Source organism: Canis lupus, chromosome X (genome assembly GCF_048164855.1).
Source record: "Canis lupus baileyi chromosome X, mCanLup2.hap1, whole genome shotgun sequence".
Taxonomy (NCBI): Eukaryota; Metazoa; Chordata; class Mammalia; order Carnivora; family Canidae; genus Canis; species Canis lupus.
The window spans coordinates 71,783,357-71,803,820 of NC_132876.1; the positions used below are offsets into that span (position 1 = coordinate 71,783,357).

The following is a 20,464-nucleotide window of genomic DNA, read 5'->3' on the forward strand; positions in this document are numbered from 1 at the left end:
CCACATACTGGGTCACAAATCAGATCTCAACCTATACCAAAAGATTGGGATTGTCCCCTGCATAATTTCAGATGACAGTGCTTTGAAACTTTAGCTCAATTACAAGAAGAAATTTGGAAGAAACTCCAACACATGGAGGTTAAATAACATCCTACTAAAAGATGAAAGGGTCAACCAGATAATTAAAGAACAATTTAAAAGATTCATGGAAACTAACAAAAATGAAGATACAACTGTTCAAAATCTTTGGGATACAGCAAAAGCAGTCCGGAGACTGAAATACATCACAATCCAAGCCCCCCTCAAAGAATTGGGAAAAAAACCTCAAATACACAAGCTATCCTCAAAACTAAAAGAACTGGAGAAAGAACAACAAATAAAACCTACACCAAGCAGAAGAAGTTAATAAAGATTCGAGCAGAACTTGAGAAAGCAGGAAAGTCTATCCATTGGAAAAAAGACAGTCTCTTCAATCGATGGTGCTGTGACAATTGGATAGCCACGTTCAGAAGAATGAAACTAGACCATTGTCTTACACCATACACAAAGATAAACTCAAAATGGATGAAAGATCTAAATGTGAGACAAGAATCCATCAAAATCCTAGAGGAGAGTACAGGCAACACCCTTTTGGACTTGGCCACAGCAGCTTCTTGCTAGATACATCTATGAAGGCAATGGAAATAAAAGCAAAAATGAATTAGTGAGACTTAATCAAGATTAAAGCTTCTGCACAGCAAAAGAAACAGTCAAGGAAACTAAAAGAAAATGTACAGAAATGGAATAAAATATTTGCAAATGACCTATTAGATAAAGGACTCGTATCCAAGATCTATAAAGACTTTATTAAACTCAACACCCAAGAAACAAACAATTCAATAATGAAATGGGCGAAAGACATGAACAGAAATTTCAGAGCAAGACATAGACATGGCTAACAAGCATATGAGAAAATGCTCTGCATCACTTGCCATCAGGGAAATACAAATACAAATACAAATCAAACCCAAAGTGAGATACACCTCACACCAGTGAGAATGGTGAAAATTAACAAGACAGGAAACAACAAATGTTGGAAAGGATGTGGAGAAAGGGGAACCCTCTTGCACTGTTGGTGGGAATTTGAACTGGTATAGCCAGTCTGGAAAACTCTGGACGTTCCATAGAAAGTTAAAAATAGAGCTACCCTGGGATCCCTGGGTGACGCAGCGGTTTGGCGCCTGCCTTTGGCCCAGGGCGCGATCCTGGAGACCCGGGATCGAATCCCACATCAGGCTCTTGGTGCATGGAGCCTGCTCTTCCCTCTGCCTGTGTCTCTGCCTCTCTCTCTCTCTCTCTCTCTCTCTCTCTCTGTGACTATCATAAATAAATAAAAATTAAAAAAAATAGAGCTACCCTACGACCCAGCAATTGCACTGCTGGGGATTTACCCCAAAGATGCAGATGCAGTGAAACCCTGGGACACTTGCACCCCAATGTTTATAGCAGCATTGTCCACAGTAGTCAAACTGTGGAAGGAGCCTCAGTGTCCATCGAAAGATGAATGGATAAAGAAGATGTCGTGTATTTATACAATGGAATATAAGTCATTAGAAATAACGAATACCCACCATTTGCCTTGACGTGGATGAAACTGGAGGGTATTGTGCTGAGTGAAGTAAGTCAATCAGAGAAGGACAAACATTATATAACCATATAATTCATACAGGGAATATATAAAATATTGAAAGGGAAATAAAGGGGAAAGGATAGAAAATGAGTGGGAAAAATCAGAGAGGTTGACAGAACATGAGAGACTCATACCTCTGGGAAACAAGGGGTAGTGGAAGTGGAGGTGGGTTGGAGGATGGGGTGACTAGGTGACAGGCCACTGAGGAGGGCACTTGACGGGATGAGCACTGGGTGTTATACTATATATGGGCAAATTGAAATCCAATAAAAATATGGAAAATAATGCCTGTTTCTTTTAAAAATATTTTATTTATTTATTTGTGATAGATACAGAGAGAGAGAGCAAAAGAGGCAGAGACATAAGCAGAGGGTAAAGCAAGTTCCAATGGGGGACTTGATCCAAGGAGTCCAGGATCACGCCCTGAACTAAAGTCAGACGCTCAACTAGTGAGGCATCCAGGCATTCCAACAGTCTGTTTTTTGAGTTGCCTCCTTCTCTCTTTTTTTCCACCTATCACCCTTTGTTATATGTCTTTAATTCCACATATGTGTGAAATAATATGGTATTGATCTTTCTTTCACTGACTCTTTTATTTCACTTAGCATAATATACTCTAGTTGCATCCATGACATTGCAAATCATAAGGTTTCATTCTTTTTATGGCTGAGTAATATTCCATTATATGTATATGTATATATACACACATACATATGTATACATGTACACATATATACAACATTATCTTCTTTATCCATTTATCAGTTGATGGACATTTCAGAGCTTTCCATAATTTTGTCATGTAAATAATGCCACATTAAATATTGGGGTGCATATATCCCTTCAAATTAGTATTTAAATATTCTTTGGGTAAATACCTAATAGTACAATTGTTGGATCATTGAGCAGTTTTATTTTTAACATCTTCGAAAACCTACATACTGTTTCCCAGAATGGCTGCACTAGTTTACATTGCCACCAAGAGTTCAGGAGGTTTCCCCTTTCTTTACATCCTCCAATACCTGTTGTTTCTTGTATTATTTTTTTAGCCATTCTGACAAGTGTGAGGTGGTATCTCATTGTAATTTTGAGTTGTATTTTCCTGATGATGAGCAATGTTGAGCACCTATCTGTTCATGTGTTTGTTGGCCATCTGTTTGTCTATGCCTTTGTTGAAAAAAAATGTATATTTATATTGTTTGCTATTTTTTTACTTGGATTATTTGTTTTTGGGGTATTGAGTTTTTCATAAGTTCTTTATTCTTTATATATTTTGGATACATATCCTTTCTTAGATATGTTGTTTGTAGATATCTTCTCCCATTCTATAGGTTACGTTTTAGTTTTGTTATTTCCTTTGCTGTGCAGAAACTTTTTATTTTGATGAAGTCCCAATAGTTTATCTTTTGTTTTCCTTGCCTCAAGAGACATATCTAGAAAGCTCTTTCTAGGGCCCATGTCAAAGAAGTTACTGCCTGCATTATCCTCTGTGGTTTTGATGGTTTTCCTGTCTCACATTTAGAGCTTTCAACCATTTTGAATTATTTTTGTATCTGGTGTACGAAAGTGGTCCAGTTATATTTTTGTATGTTGTCCAGTTTTCTCAATACCAATTGTTGAAGAGGCAGTCTTTTTTCATATTGCATATTTGTTCCTACAATTAGGAACAAATTAATTTTAATTAATTAATTAATTAAATTAATTTAATTTCTGGGTTTTCTCATTTGTTTCATTGATCTGTGTTTATTATTGTGCCAGTATCATAGTGTCTTGATCTCTATAGCTTTGTAATATAATTTGAAGTCTGGAATTATGATGCCTCCAGCTTTGTGTTTCTATTTCAAGTTGTTATGGCCATTTGGGGTGCTTTCTGATTCCAATCAAATTTTAAGATTTATTATTTTAGCTTTGAAATATGCTTGATAGGGATTGAAATATATGTGTAGATTGCTTTGGGCAATATAGACAGTTTAATAATTTTTGAATTTCCAATTGATAAGCATGAAATATTCTTCCATTTCATTGTGTAATCTTCAATTTCTTTCATCAGAGTTTTTTTTTATTTAAATTCAATTAGCCAACATATAATACATCATTAACTGCAGATTTGGTGTTCAGTAATTTATCAGTTACATATAACACTCAGTAGTCATCACATCAAGTGCCCTACTTAATGCCTATCACCCAATTACTCATCCCCCCCAGTCGACTCCCCTCCAGCAACCCTCAGTTTGTTTTCTGTAGTTAAGGGTCTCTTAGGGTATGTCTCCCTCTCTGATGACTTAGCATTCAATTTTCCCTCCCTTTCCTTATGATCTTCTGTGCTCTTTCTTATATTCCACATATGAGTGAAACCATATGATAATTGTCTTTCTCTGATTCACTTATTTCACATAGCATAATACCCTCAAGTTTCATCCACATAGATATAAATGGTAAGTATTTTTATTTTCTGATGGCTGAGTAATATTCATGTATATATGAATATATATGAATATATATCTGTATATATATTTTTTAATTTTTTTAATTTATTTATGATAGTCACAGAGAGAGAGAGAGAGAGAGAGGCAGAGACATAGGCAGAGGGAGAAGCAGGCTCCATGCACCGGGAGCCTGATGTGGGATTCGATCCCGGGTCTCCAGGATTGCGCCCTGGGCCAAAGGCAGGCGCCAAACTGCTGCGCTACCCAGGGATCCCTGTATATATATTTCACATCTTTTTTATCCATTAATCTGTTGATGTCTCACCTCTTTCCACAGTTTGGCTATTGTGTACATTGCTTTTATGAACATTGGGGTGCAGGTGCCCCTTTGGATCACTACATTTGTATTGTTGAGTAAATACCGAATAGTGCAATTGCTGGATCATAGGGTACCTCTATTTTTAACTTTCTGAGTAACCTCCGTACTATTTTCCAGAGTGGCCGTACCAGCTTGAATTACCACCAACCATGTAGGAGGGTTCCCCTTTCCCCACATGCTTGCCAACATTTGTTTTTTCCTGTCTTGTTAATTTTATCCATTCTGACTGGTGTAAGGTGGTATCTCATTGTGGCATTGATTTGTATTTCTCTGATGCCATGTCATGTGGAGCTTTTTTTCATGTGTCTGTTGACCATGTGTATGTCTTTTTTAGAGAAATGTCTGTTCATGTCTGAAGCCCATTTATTTTTTTTAAGATTTTATTTATTTATTCATGAGAGACACAGAGAGAGAATGAGAGGCAGAGACACAGGCAGAGGGAGAAGCAGGCTTCACACAGGACTCTATCCCAGGACTCCAGGATCATGCCCTGGGTTAAGTCCATTTCTTGAATGGATTATTTTCTTTTTGGATGTTGAGTTAGATTATTTATAGATCTTGGATACTAGCATTTCATCTGATATGTCATTTGCACATATCTTCTCCCATCTTCTCCCATTTTATATCTTCCCATGTTGCTGATTTGCTGGATGAGTTGCCTTTTAGTTTTGTTGACTGTTTCCTTTGCTTCATGTAAGCTTTTTATCTTGAAGTCCCAATAGTCCATTTTTGCTTTTGTTTCTCTTGCTTTTAGATACCTGTCTAGCAAGAAGTTGCCATGGCTGAGGTGAAAGATGTGGCTGTCAGTATTCTCCTCTAGGATTTGGATGGATTACTTTCTCACATTTAGGTCTTGAATCCATTTTGAGTTTATCTTTGCATATGGCATTTTCTTAAATGGTCCAGTTTCATTCTTCTACATATGGTTGTAGAATCCCAGCAGCATTTATTGAAGGGACTTTTTTCCACTGGTATTCTTTTCTGCTTTGTAAAGATTAGTTGACCATAGAGTTGAGAGTCCATTTCGGGGTTCTCTATTCCATTTCATTGATTCATGTATGTTTGTTTTTGTGCCTGTACCATACTGTCTTGATTATCACAAATTTTTAATATAGCTTGAAGTCTGGCATTGGGATGCCACCAGCTATGTCTTTTTCATCATTCCTCTGGCTATTCATGGTGTTTTCTGGTTCCATAGAAATTTTAGGTTTATTTGTTCCAGCTCTGTGAAAAATGACAATGGTATTTTGATAGAGATTGCATTGAATGTGCAGATTGGTCAGGGTAGCATAGACATTTTAACAATATTTATTCTTCTAATCGATGAGCATAGAATATTTTTTCATTTCCTTGAGTCTTCCTCAATTTCTTTCATAAGGTTTGTATAGTTTTTAGAGTACTGATTCTTTACCACTTTGGTTAGGCTTATTCCTAGCTTTCTTACAGGTTTTGTTGCAATTTTAAATGGGATTGATTCCTTAATTTGTCTTTCATCAGTCTGATTGTTAGTATATAGAAATGCAACTGTTATCTGTACATTAATTTTTATATCTTCCCATGTTGCTGATTTGCTGGATGAGTTCTAGCAATCTTGGGGTGGAGTATTTTGGGTTTTCCACATAAAGTATTAAGTCATCTGTGAATAGAGAGAGGTTGACCTCTTCTTTGCCAATTTGAATTCTTTTAATTTTTTGATTGTTTTCTGATTGTTGAAGCTAGTACTATGTTGAACAACAATGGTGAGAGTGGGTATCCCTGTCACATTCCAAATCTTAGGGGAAATGCCTTCAGATTTTCCCCATTGAGAATGATATTTGCTGTGGGATTTTCATAGATGGCTTTTATGATATTGAGGTATATTCCCTCTATCCCTACACTGCGGAGAGTTGTAATCAGGAAAGGATGCTGCATTTTGTCAAATGTTTTCTGAATTAGTTGAGAGGATCATAGCGTTCTTATCCTTTCTTTTATTAATGTGATGTATCACATTGATTGATTTGTGAATATTGAACCAACTTTGCAGCCTAGAAATAAATTCCAGTTGATCGTGGTGAATAATCCTTTGATATACTTTTGGATCATATTGGGTAGTATTATTGGTGAGAATTTTGACATCCATGTTTATCAGGGATATTGATCTGTAATTCATTTTGATGGAATCTTTGTCTGATTTTGTGATTAAGGTACTTCTGGCCTCATAGAGTGAGTTTGAAAATTTTTCTTCTGTTCTATTTTTGTAAAGAATAGAATATCAGGTATTATTTCTTCTTTAAATGTTTTGTAGAATTCCCCTGGGCTCCCATCTGGCACTGGACTCTTGTTTGTTGGGAGATTGTTGATTGCTGCTTCAATTTCCCTGCTGGTTATGGATGCTTTCTGGTTTTCTATTTTTCCTTTTACAGTTTTGGTAGCTTATAAATTTCCAGGAATACATTGAATCCTTCCAGATTGCTTAATTTGTTGGAATATAGTTGCTCATAATATGTTCTTAAAATTGTATTTCCTTGGTGCTGATCATGATCTTTTCTCTTTCATTCATCATTTTATTATTTTGGGTCCTTTTACTTTGCTTTTTCATAAGTCTGTTTAGGGGTTTATCATCTTATTAGTCTTTCAAATAAAAAGCATTCAGTTTCATTGTTCTCTTCTACTGTTCTTCTGGTTTCTATTTCATTGATTTCTGCTCGATTCTTTATTATTTCTCTTCTCCTTGGTTTAGGCTTTATTTGCTATTATTTCTCCATCTCCTTTAGGTGTAGTTAGGTTGTGTGTTTGAGACTTTTCTAATGTTTTGAGAAAGGCTTGTATTGCTATGTACTTCTTTTTGAGGACCACCTTTGCTATATATCCTAATGGTTTTGAACAGTTGTTTCTTTCATTTGTTTCCATGAAATTATTTAATTTGTTTTTAATTTCCTGGTTGACTCATTCATGCTTTATTAGGATGCTCTTTAACTTCCATGTGTTTGAGTTTCTTCCAAGTGTCCTCTTGTGATTGGGTTCAAGTTTCAAAGCTTTATGGTCTGAAAATAAGCAGGAAATTATCTGAAACTATGCAGGTATCAGTTGAGAACTGATCTGTGACCCAGTATGTGATCTATCCTGGGGAATGTTCCATGTGCATTTAAGAAGAATCTGTATTTTGCTGCTTTAGGATGGAATGATGTGTACATATCTGTGAAGTCCATCTGGTCCCATGTGTTATTCAAAGCCCTTGTTTCCTTGTTGATTTTCTGCTTAGATGATCTGTCCATTGCTGTGAGTGGGGTGAAGATGTTCATTACTACTATTGTATTATTATCAATGTATGTCTTTAATTTGGTTATTAGTTGGTTTATATAATTGGCTGGTCTCATGTTAGGAATGTAAATATTCATAATTGTTAGATTTTCTTGTTGGGTCGACCCATTAAGTATGATATTCTTTAGTTTAGAATATAATTTGTCTGATAAGAGAATTGACACCCCTGCTTTCTTTTGAGGTCCATTAGCATGACAAATTACTCAAAATTTCAAATTCTCCACCCACTCACTTTTCATCTGGAGGTGTCTTAGGTCTAAAATGAATCTCTTGTAGACAGCACATGGATGAGTCTTGCCTTTTTATCCTATCTGACACTGTGGGGTTTTTTTTTGTTTGTTTGTTTGGAGCATTTCACTTATTTACATTCAGAGTCACTTTTGAAGATACAAATTTTGTGCCATTGTATTACCTGTAAAGTCCCTGTTTCTATAGATTGTCTCTGTTTCTTTCTGATCTATGTAACTTTTGGGCTCTCTCTTTGCTTACAGGATCACCTTTAATATTTCTTGTGATGGCTGGTTTACTGAACACAAATTCTTTTAGTTTCATTTTGTCCTGGAAGCTCTTTATCTTTCCTTCCATTCTGAATGATAGCCTTGCTGGAATAAAGTATTCTTGGCTGCATGTTTTTCTCATTTAGTACCCTGAATATATCATGCCAGCCCTTTTTGGCATTCCACGTCTCTGTGGAGAGGTTTGCTGCCAGCTTCATCTTTTTACCCTTGTAGGTTAAGATGCTTTTGCCTCTAGCTGCTTTCAGAATTTTCTCTTTATCTCTGAAATTTGCAAGCTTCACTATTATATATTGGGGTTTTCATATATTTTTATTGATTTATAAAGGGTTCCTCTCTACCTCTTGGACTTGAATGCCTGTTTCTTTCCCCTGTTTAGTGAAGTTCTCAGCTATGTTTTGCTCAAATACACCTTCTAGCTCACTTGTGGGTGCTCTCTCTTGCTCTCTCTCTTCTCTTTCTCTTTTTCTTTTCCTTCTGGGATCCCAATAATTCTAATATTGTTTCCTTTCATGGCATTACTGATTTCTCAAATCCTTCCCCAATCAACTTGTCTTCTATGTCACTGATGCTCTTTTGCCTCATTTACCCTAGCTGTTAGAGCATCCAGTTTAAAATGGATCATAGTTAAAGGATTTTTAATTACAGCCTAATTAGATTTTATTTCTACAGTAAGAGATTCTCCAGTGTCTTTTATGCTTTCTTCATGCCTAGCTAGTAACTTTATAATCATTATCCTGAATTCTAACTCTGACCTTTACTTATACATATCAATTGGATCTGTGACAATGAGTATTACCTCTGGTTCTTTATTTTGTTGTGATTTCCTCCTTCTAGTCATTTTGCCCAGAGAAGAATGGATAAACAAGACAACAAAATAAAAAATATCTACCACTACCCAAGTGAAATACACACTAGATAAATCTTAAGAGGTCAGAAAGTAAAAAAAGAAAAATTAAAAATAAAATGGGGGAATGGAAGAGAGTATATGACCTCACAGATGTATAAAACATGCTGATCCACTTGATTCTGGTTGTATTTTGGTTTGTTTGTTAGACAATATTAAATCCCAAAATTGTAAAGAAAGCAAAACTTATGTATATAGAAAAATAAGATTGAATACAGTGAAAGGAAGTAAAAAAATGAAGATTATTTCTATAAAATAGAACTGTGAAAAAATAAAGTTAAAAAAGACTTACAAAGTTTTGAGAAAAAAAAGAATATAGTTGAAAAGAAAAAAAGAAAAAAGAAATGGAAAATTTTAAACTGAACGATAAATTAATCATGGGGAAAAAATCTCAAATTCTATCCACACTTTTCCCCCAGTGCTGATGTTTTGTAATCTTGCGTGTCCCATAAATTGTGTTTACCTGTTTTTCCAGCTGATCTTCTGGGAGAGGGACCTGTTGTGCTTATTTTCACATGTCTTTGCCTAGGCAGGATTGCAGTGCCCCTTGCTTGGGGGCTATGCACAATGTAAACTGTTCTGGTTGCTTTGTGTGTCTTTTGTTCCCTGGAGACTTTCAGGCCCTATTTTGAGGATAAAAATAAAAATAGTCCCACTGATCTCCAGCCCAGGAACTGAAAGTTCATGGCCCTTTTCTTCAGCAAACCCTCAGGAATAAGCAGTCTTCACTTCTGTGTGTGCCAAACTCTGCATTCTCCTTTGGTGGATGTCCACACTCTTCCTCCCATGGGAAGGCGACGGGTTGCTGTACTTCTGCTTTTTGCAGGTCCCTTGCAGGGAGAGCGTGTATCTGGGTAATACATGCACCTGTACCACCCCTGGAGGTTTGCCACATTTCTATTCTTTGCCAGCCTGCACAGAGAACTGTCTCGGGATCATGCCTTGGTTTGCAGTTCATGGAGAACTGAGCTGAGAGGCCCCTCCTGGGCTCAGTGAAGATAACTGGATTCTCTACTCCACCGCTTGGGAACTCTGCCTGCTCAGGCACCCCTATTCTTTCTGTGACCCCAGGGATCCTGAGACCACATTGTTCCACCTAGGATTCAGCTTTACTTCATCACCTGAGCACCTTTCAGGCAATGTCCCTCATTGGAATAGATATTTAGAGGTTCCACTTTTGCACGAGGTTATTTCCCTATCTGGTAGCTGTGTTTCCATAGCTCCTTCCCCCCACACAATTATCTTCTGAAATATCATCTCAGATTCATTTCTCTACATCTCCTACCTTGCAAATAGTGGTCCCTTTTTTATTTTTAGAATTCCAGCCATTCTTTTCTTACATCTCAGGTCAAATTCATAGGTGTTCAGAATGATTTGAGATCTGTCTAACTAAATTCAAGGGACCTGAGCAAATGAGGTCCCCTACTCTCCCACCATCTTTCCTCCAAAATTCTCATCAGTGTTTTACAGTTTTCAGAGGACATTTTTTTTTCACCTCTTTGGGTCTATTCCTATGTATCGTAAGGCTTCTGGCATAGTTGTAAATGAGATTTATTCCTTAATTTCTCTTTTTGCTGCTTTATTATTTGTGTATAGAAATGTAACAAATTTCTGTATGTTGATTTTGTATCCTGTAACATCACCAAATTCCTGTATTAATTCTAGCAAGTTTTTGGTGGAGGCTTTGGGGTTTTCTATGTAGTGTCATGTCGTGTGCAAATAATGAATATTTTCCTTCTACCTTGTTGATTCTGATTGCATTCCTTTCTTTTTATTGTATGCTTGCTGTGTTTAGGACTTCCAGTACTATCTAAATGACAGTGGTGATAGTGGACATCCTTGTCTCTTTCCTGACTGTAGAAGAAAAGCTCTGTTTTTCCACACTGAGGATGATATTACATGTAGTTTTTTGTATATGGCTTTTATTATGTTGCAGTTTGTTCTCTTGTTGAGAGTTTTTATAAAGAATGGATGTACTCTGTCAAATGCTTTTTCTGCTTCTAGTGAAATGATCATATGGTTCTCGGGTATTCTTTTATTTGTGTCATGTATCACAATGCTTGATAAATAATTATTGAACCACACTTGGAACCCAAGATAAAGCCTACTTGATTGTGTTAAATGATTCTTTTAATGTATTGTTTGATGCTCTTCACTAGTATTTGATAGAGAATTTTTGCATCTAGTTTCAGGGATATTGCCTTGTAGTTCTCTTTTTTTGGTGGAATCGTTGTGTGGTTTTGATATTAGGAACATTCTTGCTTTGTAGAATGAATTTGGAAGTTTTACTTCCTTTTCTATTTTTTTGAATCATTTTAGAAATGTAGGTCTTATATCTTCTTTAAATGTTTGGTAGAAATCACCTGTGAAATCACCTGGCCCAGGATTTTTGTCAGGAGATTTTTTATTACTGATTCAATTTTTTTGCTGGTTATCAGTCTGTTCAAGTTTTCTGTTTTCTCCTATTTCAGTTTTGGTAATTTTTGTGTTTCTAGGAATTTATACATTTTTCCAGGTTTTCCAATTAGTTGCCATATAGTTTATCATAATATTCTATTATAATTGTTTTTACTTCCACGATATTATTTGTGATTTTATTTATTTGGTTCCTTTTGGTAAGTCTGGCTAGGGGTTTATTAATTTTATTTTTTTTTTGAACAACCAGCTCCTGATTTCATTGATGTTTTCTATTACGTTTTTAGTTTCTCTATAGAATCACATATAGAACACGTTTATTTGTGTTCCAATATGTATTACTGTTTTACTTCTGCTAACTTTATGCTTCATTTGTTTTTCTTTTTCTATCTCCTTTAGGTATAAGATTAAGTTGTTTGTTTGAAATTTTTCTTGTCTCTTGTGGGTAGGCATGTATTGTTATATCCTTCCCTCTTAGGACCACTTTTGCTGCATATCAAAGGTTTTGGATCATTGTGTTTTTATTTTCATTTGTTTCCACGTGATTTTTTGTTTATTTCTTCTTTGATTTCCTGGTTGACTCATTTGTTGTATAGTATCATGTTGTCTAACTTCCATGTGTTTGTGGTATTTCCAAATTTTTCTGTTGTGAATGACTTTAAGTTTCATAGTGTTCTGGTCAGAAAAAAGTGCATGGTATGAGTCAGTCTTTTTTATATGTATTGAGTATTGTTCTCTGACTTAATATGTGATCTGTTCTGGAGAATGACCTATGTGCAGTTGAAAAGAATGTATATTCTGCTACTGTAGGATGGTATGTTCTGAATATATTTGTTAAGTGCATCTGGTCCAGTGCATCATTCAAAACCATTGTTTTCTTTTTGATTTTCTGTTTCGATGATCTGTCCATTGATGTATATGCAATGTTAATGTCCCCTACTATTATTGTAGTATTATGAATGAGCTTCTTTATGTTTGTTATTAATTGCTTTATATACTTGTGTGCTCCCATGTTGGGTACATAAACATTTAAAATTATTAGATTTTCTTGTTGTATTTTCCCTTTTATGATTATATAGTGCCCTTCTTCGTCTCTTGTTACAGTCTTTATCTATTTTTAAATTTTTTATTTAAATTCAATTTGCCAACATATAGTATAACACCCAGTGCTCATCCCATCAAGTGCCCTCCTTAGTGCCCATCACCCAGCCACTCCATCCTCCCAGCCTCCTCCCCTTCCACAACCCTTTGTTTCCAAGAGTTAGGAGTCTCTCATGGTTTGTCTTCCTCTCTAATTTTTCCCCACTCAATTTCCCTCCTTTCCCTTATAGTGCCTTTCACAATTTCTTATATCCCACATATAAGTAAAGCCATATGATGATTGTCCTCTGGTTGACTTATTTCACTCAGCAGTCTTTGTTTTTTTTAAGATTTTATTTATTTATTCATGAGAGACACACACACACACACAGAGAGGCAAAGTCATAGGGAGAGGAAGAAGCAAGCTCCATGCAGGGAGCCTGATGTCAGACTTGATCCTGGGATTCCAGGATCATGACCTGGGCCAAAGGCAGACGCTCAACTGCTGAGCCATCCAGGCACCCCCAGTCTTTGTTTTAAAGTCTAGTTTGTTCAATGTACATATCGCTACACTGGCTTTCTTTTGATGTCTGCTAATATGATGAATGTTTCTTCATCCCCTTACTTTTAATCTGTAGGCATCTTTAGGTCTCAAATGAGTAAGGCACATATAGGGTCTTGGTTATTTTTTTATTATTCCATTCTGACAGTATGTCTTTTGAGTGGAATATTTTGTCTATTTATATTCAGAGTAATTATTGATAGTTCTGTATTTAGTGCTATTTTATTACTAGTTTCATAATTGTTTCTGGAGATTTCTATAATCCTTTCTTGTCTTTGTCAGTTCTGACCTTTCATTTCCACTCAGAGTCCCCTTTAATATTTCTTGCAGGGCTGGTTTGGTGACTATGAACTCCTTTAGTTTTTATTTGTCTGAGAGAGTCTTTAACTCTTCTATTCTCAATGGTAGCCTTACTGGATAGACTATTCTTGGCTACAGTTTTTTTTTTCATTCTGCATACTGAATTTGTCATGCCACTGACTTCTGGCTTTGCCAATTTTCTGTTGAAAGAACTGCACTTGAGAATCTCTAGGTGGCTCAGCAGTTTAGTGCCTGCCTTCGGCCTAGGGCTTGATCCTGGAATCTTGGCATCGAGTCCCACATTGGGCTCTCTGCATGGAACCTGTTTCATCCTCTGCCTGTGTCTCTGCCTCTCTCTTTCTCTATGTCTCTCATGAATAAATTAATAAAATCTTAAAAAAAGAAAGAACTGCACTAGCCTTATGCATCTTGTCTTGTAGATTAAGTACTTCCCTTTTCTTGCTGCTTTTATGACTTTTTTTGTTATTATTATATTTAATTACAATATGTCTTGGTGTTGGCCTGCTTTTGTTGGTTGTGTGAGAGGTCTATGTGTTTTGTGTATCTCAAGGTCTCTGTTTTTCCCTAAGTTAGGGAGGTTTTCACCTATTATTTCCTCAAATAAATTTTCTGCCTCCTTTTCTCTCTTTTCCTCTTCTGGGACTCCTTAATATGGATGTTATTACATTTGGTGGTATCACTGAGTTCCTTAAATCTATTCTTGTGTTTCATAATTGTTCTTTCAGCCTTCTGTTCATTGTATCAAGCTTGTTTCCAGTGTTAATTATCGTATTGTTAATTTCTGATTGATTCTTTTTTAACTTTTATCTCTGAGATAAAATTCTCCTTGATGTTTTCCATTTTTTTATCAAGCCCTCTTAGTATCCTTATGATGATTGCTTTAAATTCTCTATCAGCCATGTTACTTATATCTGTTTTACTTAGATCTCTGCCTAAGGCTTTATGTTATTCTTTCATTTGCAATACATTCGTCCATCTTAGCATTTTCTCTAAGTCTTTGTCTTCTCTGTGTTAGAAAAGTCTGTTTTATTTCCTGTTCTTGAGAGTAATGGCTTTATGAAGAAGTAGTCGTGTAGTGTCCAGGGCCTGGTGCTTTAGGGTGTATTTCTGGTGTGTACTGTATGCTCTGTTGTAATGCTATGGACTGGTCTATCCTTCAGACCAGTCATCAGTAAACCTTTCCTTGCCTGCAGTGGGCAGTTTGGTCCTTGGCCAGAGTTTGGAAAATTTTAACTAGGTTTGCTGTGGTCTGCTCATGTAAAGAGATTGGATCTTACTTTATTTAGAACTGAAGCATTTGATATTCTCTGTTTGGGAGAGGTGGTGTGGATAGGGGTTTCTGCTGGTCTTCTGGGGAAAAGACGCACCATGCTGCGACTGAGTCAAGCTTGATGGAGAAAGGCAGTTCTGCCAGAATGCAGGGGTCTGAGAGTGTAAGCAAGTTATGCAGCCTGTGTCAGCCCTAAACTGTTTCCTGTAGGTGTCTCTGTGTTTATGCTTGATACGGGGAGGGAAATGGCTCTAGCCAGCTTTTTTGTTACTGGAGAGGTATTTCTTTGAAGGCTGCCTCTTAGGGAAGCTCTCTGAGAAAATGAATAGTCTTCCCCCTTTGTGCCCTAGGCAATTTTGAGATTTTTTTTTCCAAGTTGTCTGCCTCAGGGTTTTTTGACTGACTTCTCACCAGGAGCAGCACAGTGAGTTTTGGGCTCTATCTCTGCCAAGGCTTCTGACCTTAGATAGTTCATGCTTTAGAGATGTGATATATGCAGAGGATTATGCTGGACTTTTGGGGGAGGGTCCTGCTGTGCTGTGACTGATGCAATCTTGACTGAGCAGGGTAGTCTCACCAGAGCACAAGGGTGTGGATATTGTAATCAAGGTAGGCAGTCTGTGTAGGCCCTGTACTTCTTCCTGCTGGTTGATCTGTGTTTATACTGAGGGGAGAGGGGAATGAAATGTGACCAGCCAACTGTCCCCAGGAACATCTCTGTGAATACTGTCTCTCAGGAAAGCACTCACAGTAAAATGAATAATCTCCCCTTGTGGGTTCTAGGCATTTTTTTAGATTGCTGTTTCCAGGCTGTCTGCCTCCCAATTTTTTGCCTATCTTTCCAGGAGCAGTGCAGTTCCTTGAAGGCTCATACCAGCCCAGCCTGCTGACATTTAGAACTCCAGGCTTTAAGCCCTGTTGGTTGCAGCTCAGGAAACTCAGCCCTCTTATTTTCAGAATCAATGGCTTTGGGAAAACGTTCTCCTTGTGTGTTCCCCTGTATCCTTCTCTGTCTCTTGCCCTTCTCTGTGACCCTGGCTCCCTCCCTTCTGAAGCACTCCTAATCCATTTCTCCCCCAAAGATGTCTCCTTACTTCTACCCTTTTTCAATGTAGTCTTTTCTCTTCCATTAGCTGTGGAGTTTGTTCTATTGATTTTCAGATTGATTTATTGGGTATTTAGGATGATTTGATAATTATCTCATTGTATTCATGGGACTAGACCTACCTAGGGTCTTTCTGTTCTGGCACCATCTTCCTAAATCCTGTTATGTTTTTCTTTGATTTTAGCCTGGTAGACTCCCTTTAGTATTTATTGTAGGACAGATTTGCTAGCAAGTAATTCAGTTTTTGTTTAACTGGGAATATCTTCATTTTTGAAGGTTAATTTTTCTAGATGTGGATTATTATTATTACAGGATTACAGGGTTCTTGTCTCACAGTCCAGGGATGAATTTCACAGACACAAAAGTGTGAAGTGAAGTGAAAGTTTATTAAGTGATGTTGAGAACAGAAAGGAAAGAAAAAAAGCTCTCTAGAGTGAGAGGGATCCTGAATGGGTTGCCACTGAAGGCTTTTATGGTCAGTTTTCTAAAACTGACCAGGGAACTTGGTAAATTTCTTGTTAATAATGCATAAGACAAATGTGGTACATTTTTAAGTATCATGAAAATATCCTGTCTATATTTAGAATAAATATGGTGGATTTGTTACCTCCCCTTCTGTCTGATTAATATATTGTCTATAACATTTCTTCATATCTGGGATTTCTGTGAGCTTAGTCATGTAGCCCCCTACGTGTCTTTCCCTACCTAGCCTTCCTGTCCCTTACTCATTATCTTGATAGTTCCCTCCACCCCAGCATTATGAACATGGTACTTCACTGTTTGATCCTGAATAATTCCTGATGAACAATTCAGCTGTTAATCTTATTGAGGATTCCTTGTTCATGATGAGTCTTTTTCTTTTGCCTTTTTAAAACATTTTGTCCCCTTCTTTATTTTTCAGCAGTTGACTATGATATTTTTAGATGTGTATGTCTGAGTTTATAGTCTTTTAGGTATGTATTGAGCTTGTTGAGAGTGATGATGAATTTTATTTCTATCAAATGTGACAAATATTCTATCTTCCTCTTCCTTTCCTATTCTAGGTTTCCTATTGTGTGTGTTGTTATGTTTATGGTGCCTCAAATTTTTCTGTGGTTCTATTCATTTTTCTTCATTTCTTTTTCTTTCTGTTCCCTAGACTTAGTAATCTCAGTTGGCCTGTCTTTAGCTTCACTGATTCTTCCATCTACCCATTCTAATCTTGACCCTGTGTAGTAAATTGTTCATGTCTATTATTGTAGTTTTAACTACAGAGTTTTTATTTTGTTTTCTTAAAATATTCTCCAACTCTTTTTTGATATTCTGTATTTGGTGATACATTATTCTCATTCTCTCCTTTAGGTTGTTTTTTTTCTTTTTTTAAGACATAGTTCTTTTAAATTCTTTGAACATGTTTAGAATAACTAATTAAAATCTTTATCTAGTAAGTTCAATGTCTGGGCTTCCTCATGGACAGTTACTGTTGATTACATTTTTAAAAGATTTATTTATTTATTTATTTATTTATTTATTCATTCATTCATTCATGATAGACAGAGAGAGAGAGAGAGAGAGAGAGAGAGAGGCAGAGACACAGGAGGAGGGAGAAGCAGGCTCCATGCTGGGAGCCGGACGTGGGACTCGATCCCGGGACTCCAAGATCGCTCCCTGGGCCAAAGGCAGGCGCTAAACCACTGAGCCACCCAGGGATCCCCTGTTGATTACATTTTTAAAATATAAGCCAATGTTTCCTGTTTCTGTGTGTCTCCTAATTTTTGTTGAAAAGTGCACATTTAATATATAATGTGATAATTCTCAGAATGATATCCTCACTCTTTTCCATGATTTATGTGTCTGTAGTTGTTTCCTTGTTTATTGATTTCTTGAACTAATTCTGTATTATAATCTATATTTCTTGTTGTGTGTGGCCACTGAAGTCTTTGGTAGGCTAGTTTAGTGATCGCCTACTGATTAGACAAGTATTCCATGAAATATCAAGCCAGCAAGTTCCTCACGCTTTGGTGAAGGGCTTTGTTGGTGTATGTTATGGCATGCCTGTAACATTCAGCCAGTCAATTTACAACTTTTCCTACCATTCTCTCCCTGCTTGTTCAGGGCCTCAAGGTTAGATAGAAGTGAGAGATTAGGGCCTTCTCAAATCTTTCATGAACATAGACATAGCTTGGGGTGTGCACACATTCCTTCACATGCACATGTCTTTCTAGACTCTTAGGAATAGGTTGTAGCTTTGCATAGGTCCTTTGCACATGTCATTCTCCAAATTGTCATTCTCTAATGTTTTATGAAGCATTTTGGGTTCCTGGGCCCAACTCTAATGTATTTTTGGGAGTGGATTCCCCACACTAACAAGCAATTCTCTGAACACCAGCTGGATGTCCTACTATTCAACTCAATTATGACACTATCTCCCTGGAAACCAGATTCTGCAGGTCAAGGGTTTGGTTATACAAGACTGTACTACTGCTTTCATTTGTCTATCACAAGTTCAGTGCTTCTGACCAACTGGCTATAAACCAGAGGTTCCTTCTTAGGTTTGATTAATTTTCTAGAATGACTCACAGAACTCAAAGAAATATTTTACTTATTAGATTACCGATTTGTTATAAAGGAATATAACATAAGAACAGCCATATAGAAGGTACGTATAGGGCATATTATGGGGAAAGAGTGTGGAGCCTCCATGACCTCTCTGAGCATACCATTCTCCCCACTTCTCTACATATTCACTAGCCTGGAAGTTCCTTTTGGGTTTTTGTGGAAGCTTCATTAAATAAGCATGGTTGATTAAATCATTGGCCATTGGTGGCTGATTCAATCTCCAGTCTCTCTCTCTCCTCCCCCGAGGTCAGGGGATGAGAATGGAAGTTCCAATACTCTAATTACATGGTTAGTTCTCCTGGCAACCAGTCTCCATTTTTAGGTGTGGTTCAAAAGTCATGGCATTAACCTAACAAAAGACAATTTTATGGCTCTCATCATTAAGAAATTTCAGGGGTTTTGGGAGCTGTGAGCTGGGAATTGTGTATGAAGACCAAATATATATAAGAAATATAGTCTGATCATCTGAATGGTCAAATATATATTTTTTATAAATCACAATATCACACCAAATATTTTGGTCAACCTCTTGATAACTCCAACTTTTACATTGTCTTGGACTACCACAATATTTTAAAAATTTATATGATTATTTTTTACAAATGCCCCAATAACATCACTGTTTAACACAGAATGAACTTAATGTTAGAACAGAGACTAGCCTTAAGAATGGAGCTTTCAGGACCTGTTAAAATGGACAAATAGTGATATTCTCCAAGAGTACAGGCTTGTAAAACTCCAACTGCATTCTGCCCTCTCTGGTGGCCACTAACTTGTTGGTTTTCATAGCTATCATAGTTGTGAAGCTGTTGGTTTTCAGTGCTACAGCTGAGCTGGGGAGAGAGTGATTTTATTAGGTTTCCTTAATGTATAACCAAGTACATTGGTATTCTCAAGATTTGATTTATCTTTTTTTAAGATTTTATTTATTTGCTCACGAGAGACACAAAGAGAGGAAGAGACACAGGCACAGAGAGAGAAGCGGGCTCCATGCAGGGACCCCAATGTGGGACTTGATCCTGGGACTCCAGGATCATGCCCTGAGCCAAACAAGGCACTCAAACACTGAGCCATCCAGGCATCCCAAGATTCAATTTATCTTGAATAGAGAATCCTTAGATTGTTAAACCTTTAGTTTATTTAGAGAATATTATATATATATATATATATATATATTATATATGGTGTATATATATATATATATCATATAATATAATATAATGTCATATGATATACGTATATGACAAAAAAAACTTGTGTCCAGGATATCTAAAGAAATCTAATAGATCAATAATAGCTCAACAATAGGAAGACAAAAGCTCAAGTTTAAAATAGGCAAGAATATGAACAGAATCTTCATGAAAGAAAAGATTATAAATGCCCAATAAGTACATGATAAGCTAATTAGCACCATTAGCCATCAGGGAAATGCAGATTAAAACCACATGCTAATGCCACACATCCATTTGATTGGTTAAATTTAAAATAAAAAAAGTCCAAGATCTATACAGAACTTATTAAACTCAACAGCAAAGAAACAAACAATCCAATCATGAAATGGGCAAAAGACATGAACAGAAATTTCACAGAGGAAGACATAGACATGGCCAACAAGCACATGAGAAAATGCTCCACATCACTTGCCACCAGGGAAATAAAAATCAAAACCACAATGAGATACCACCTCACACCAATGAAAATGGGGAAAATTAACAAGACAGGAAACAACAAATGTTGGAGAGGAAGTGGAGAAAGGGGAACCCTCTTGCACTGTTGGTGGGAATGTGCACTGGTGCAGCCACTCTGGAAAACTGTGTGGAGGTTCCTCAAAGAGTTAAAAATAGATATGCCCTATGACCCAGCAATTGCACTACTGGGGATTTCCCCAAAGATACAGATGCAGTGAAATGTGGGGAC

At 36.7% G+C, this 20,464-nt stretch overlaps 1 protein-coding gene across 5 annotated transcripts in view; it reads left to right on the forward strand.

Annotated features, from left to right (window-relative positions):
• OPHN1 (oligophrenin 1) overlaps window positions 1-20,464 on the forward strand; it is a 526,199-nt gene that overhangs the window by 182,455 nt on the left and 323,280 nt on the right. Inside the window, exon 1 of one of the 5 annotated variants that reach the window (XM_072817296.1) lies at window positions 18,460-18,587. The exons of the other annotated variants lie outside the window; for them this stretch is intronic. The gene's annotated coding sequence lies outside the window, so the exon portion shown is untranslated. Of the gene's footprint in view, window positions 1-18,459; window positions 18,588-20,464 lie in introns of those variants that run through there. 5 annotated transcript variants of the gene reach the window in all.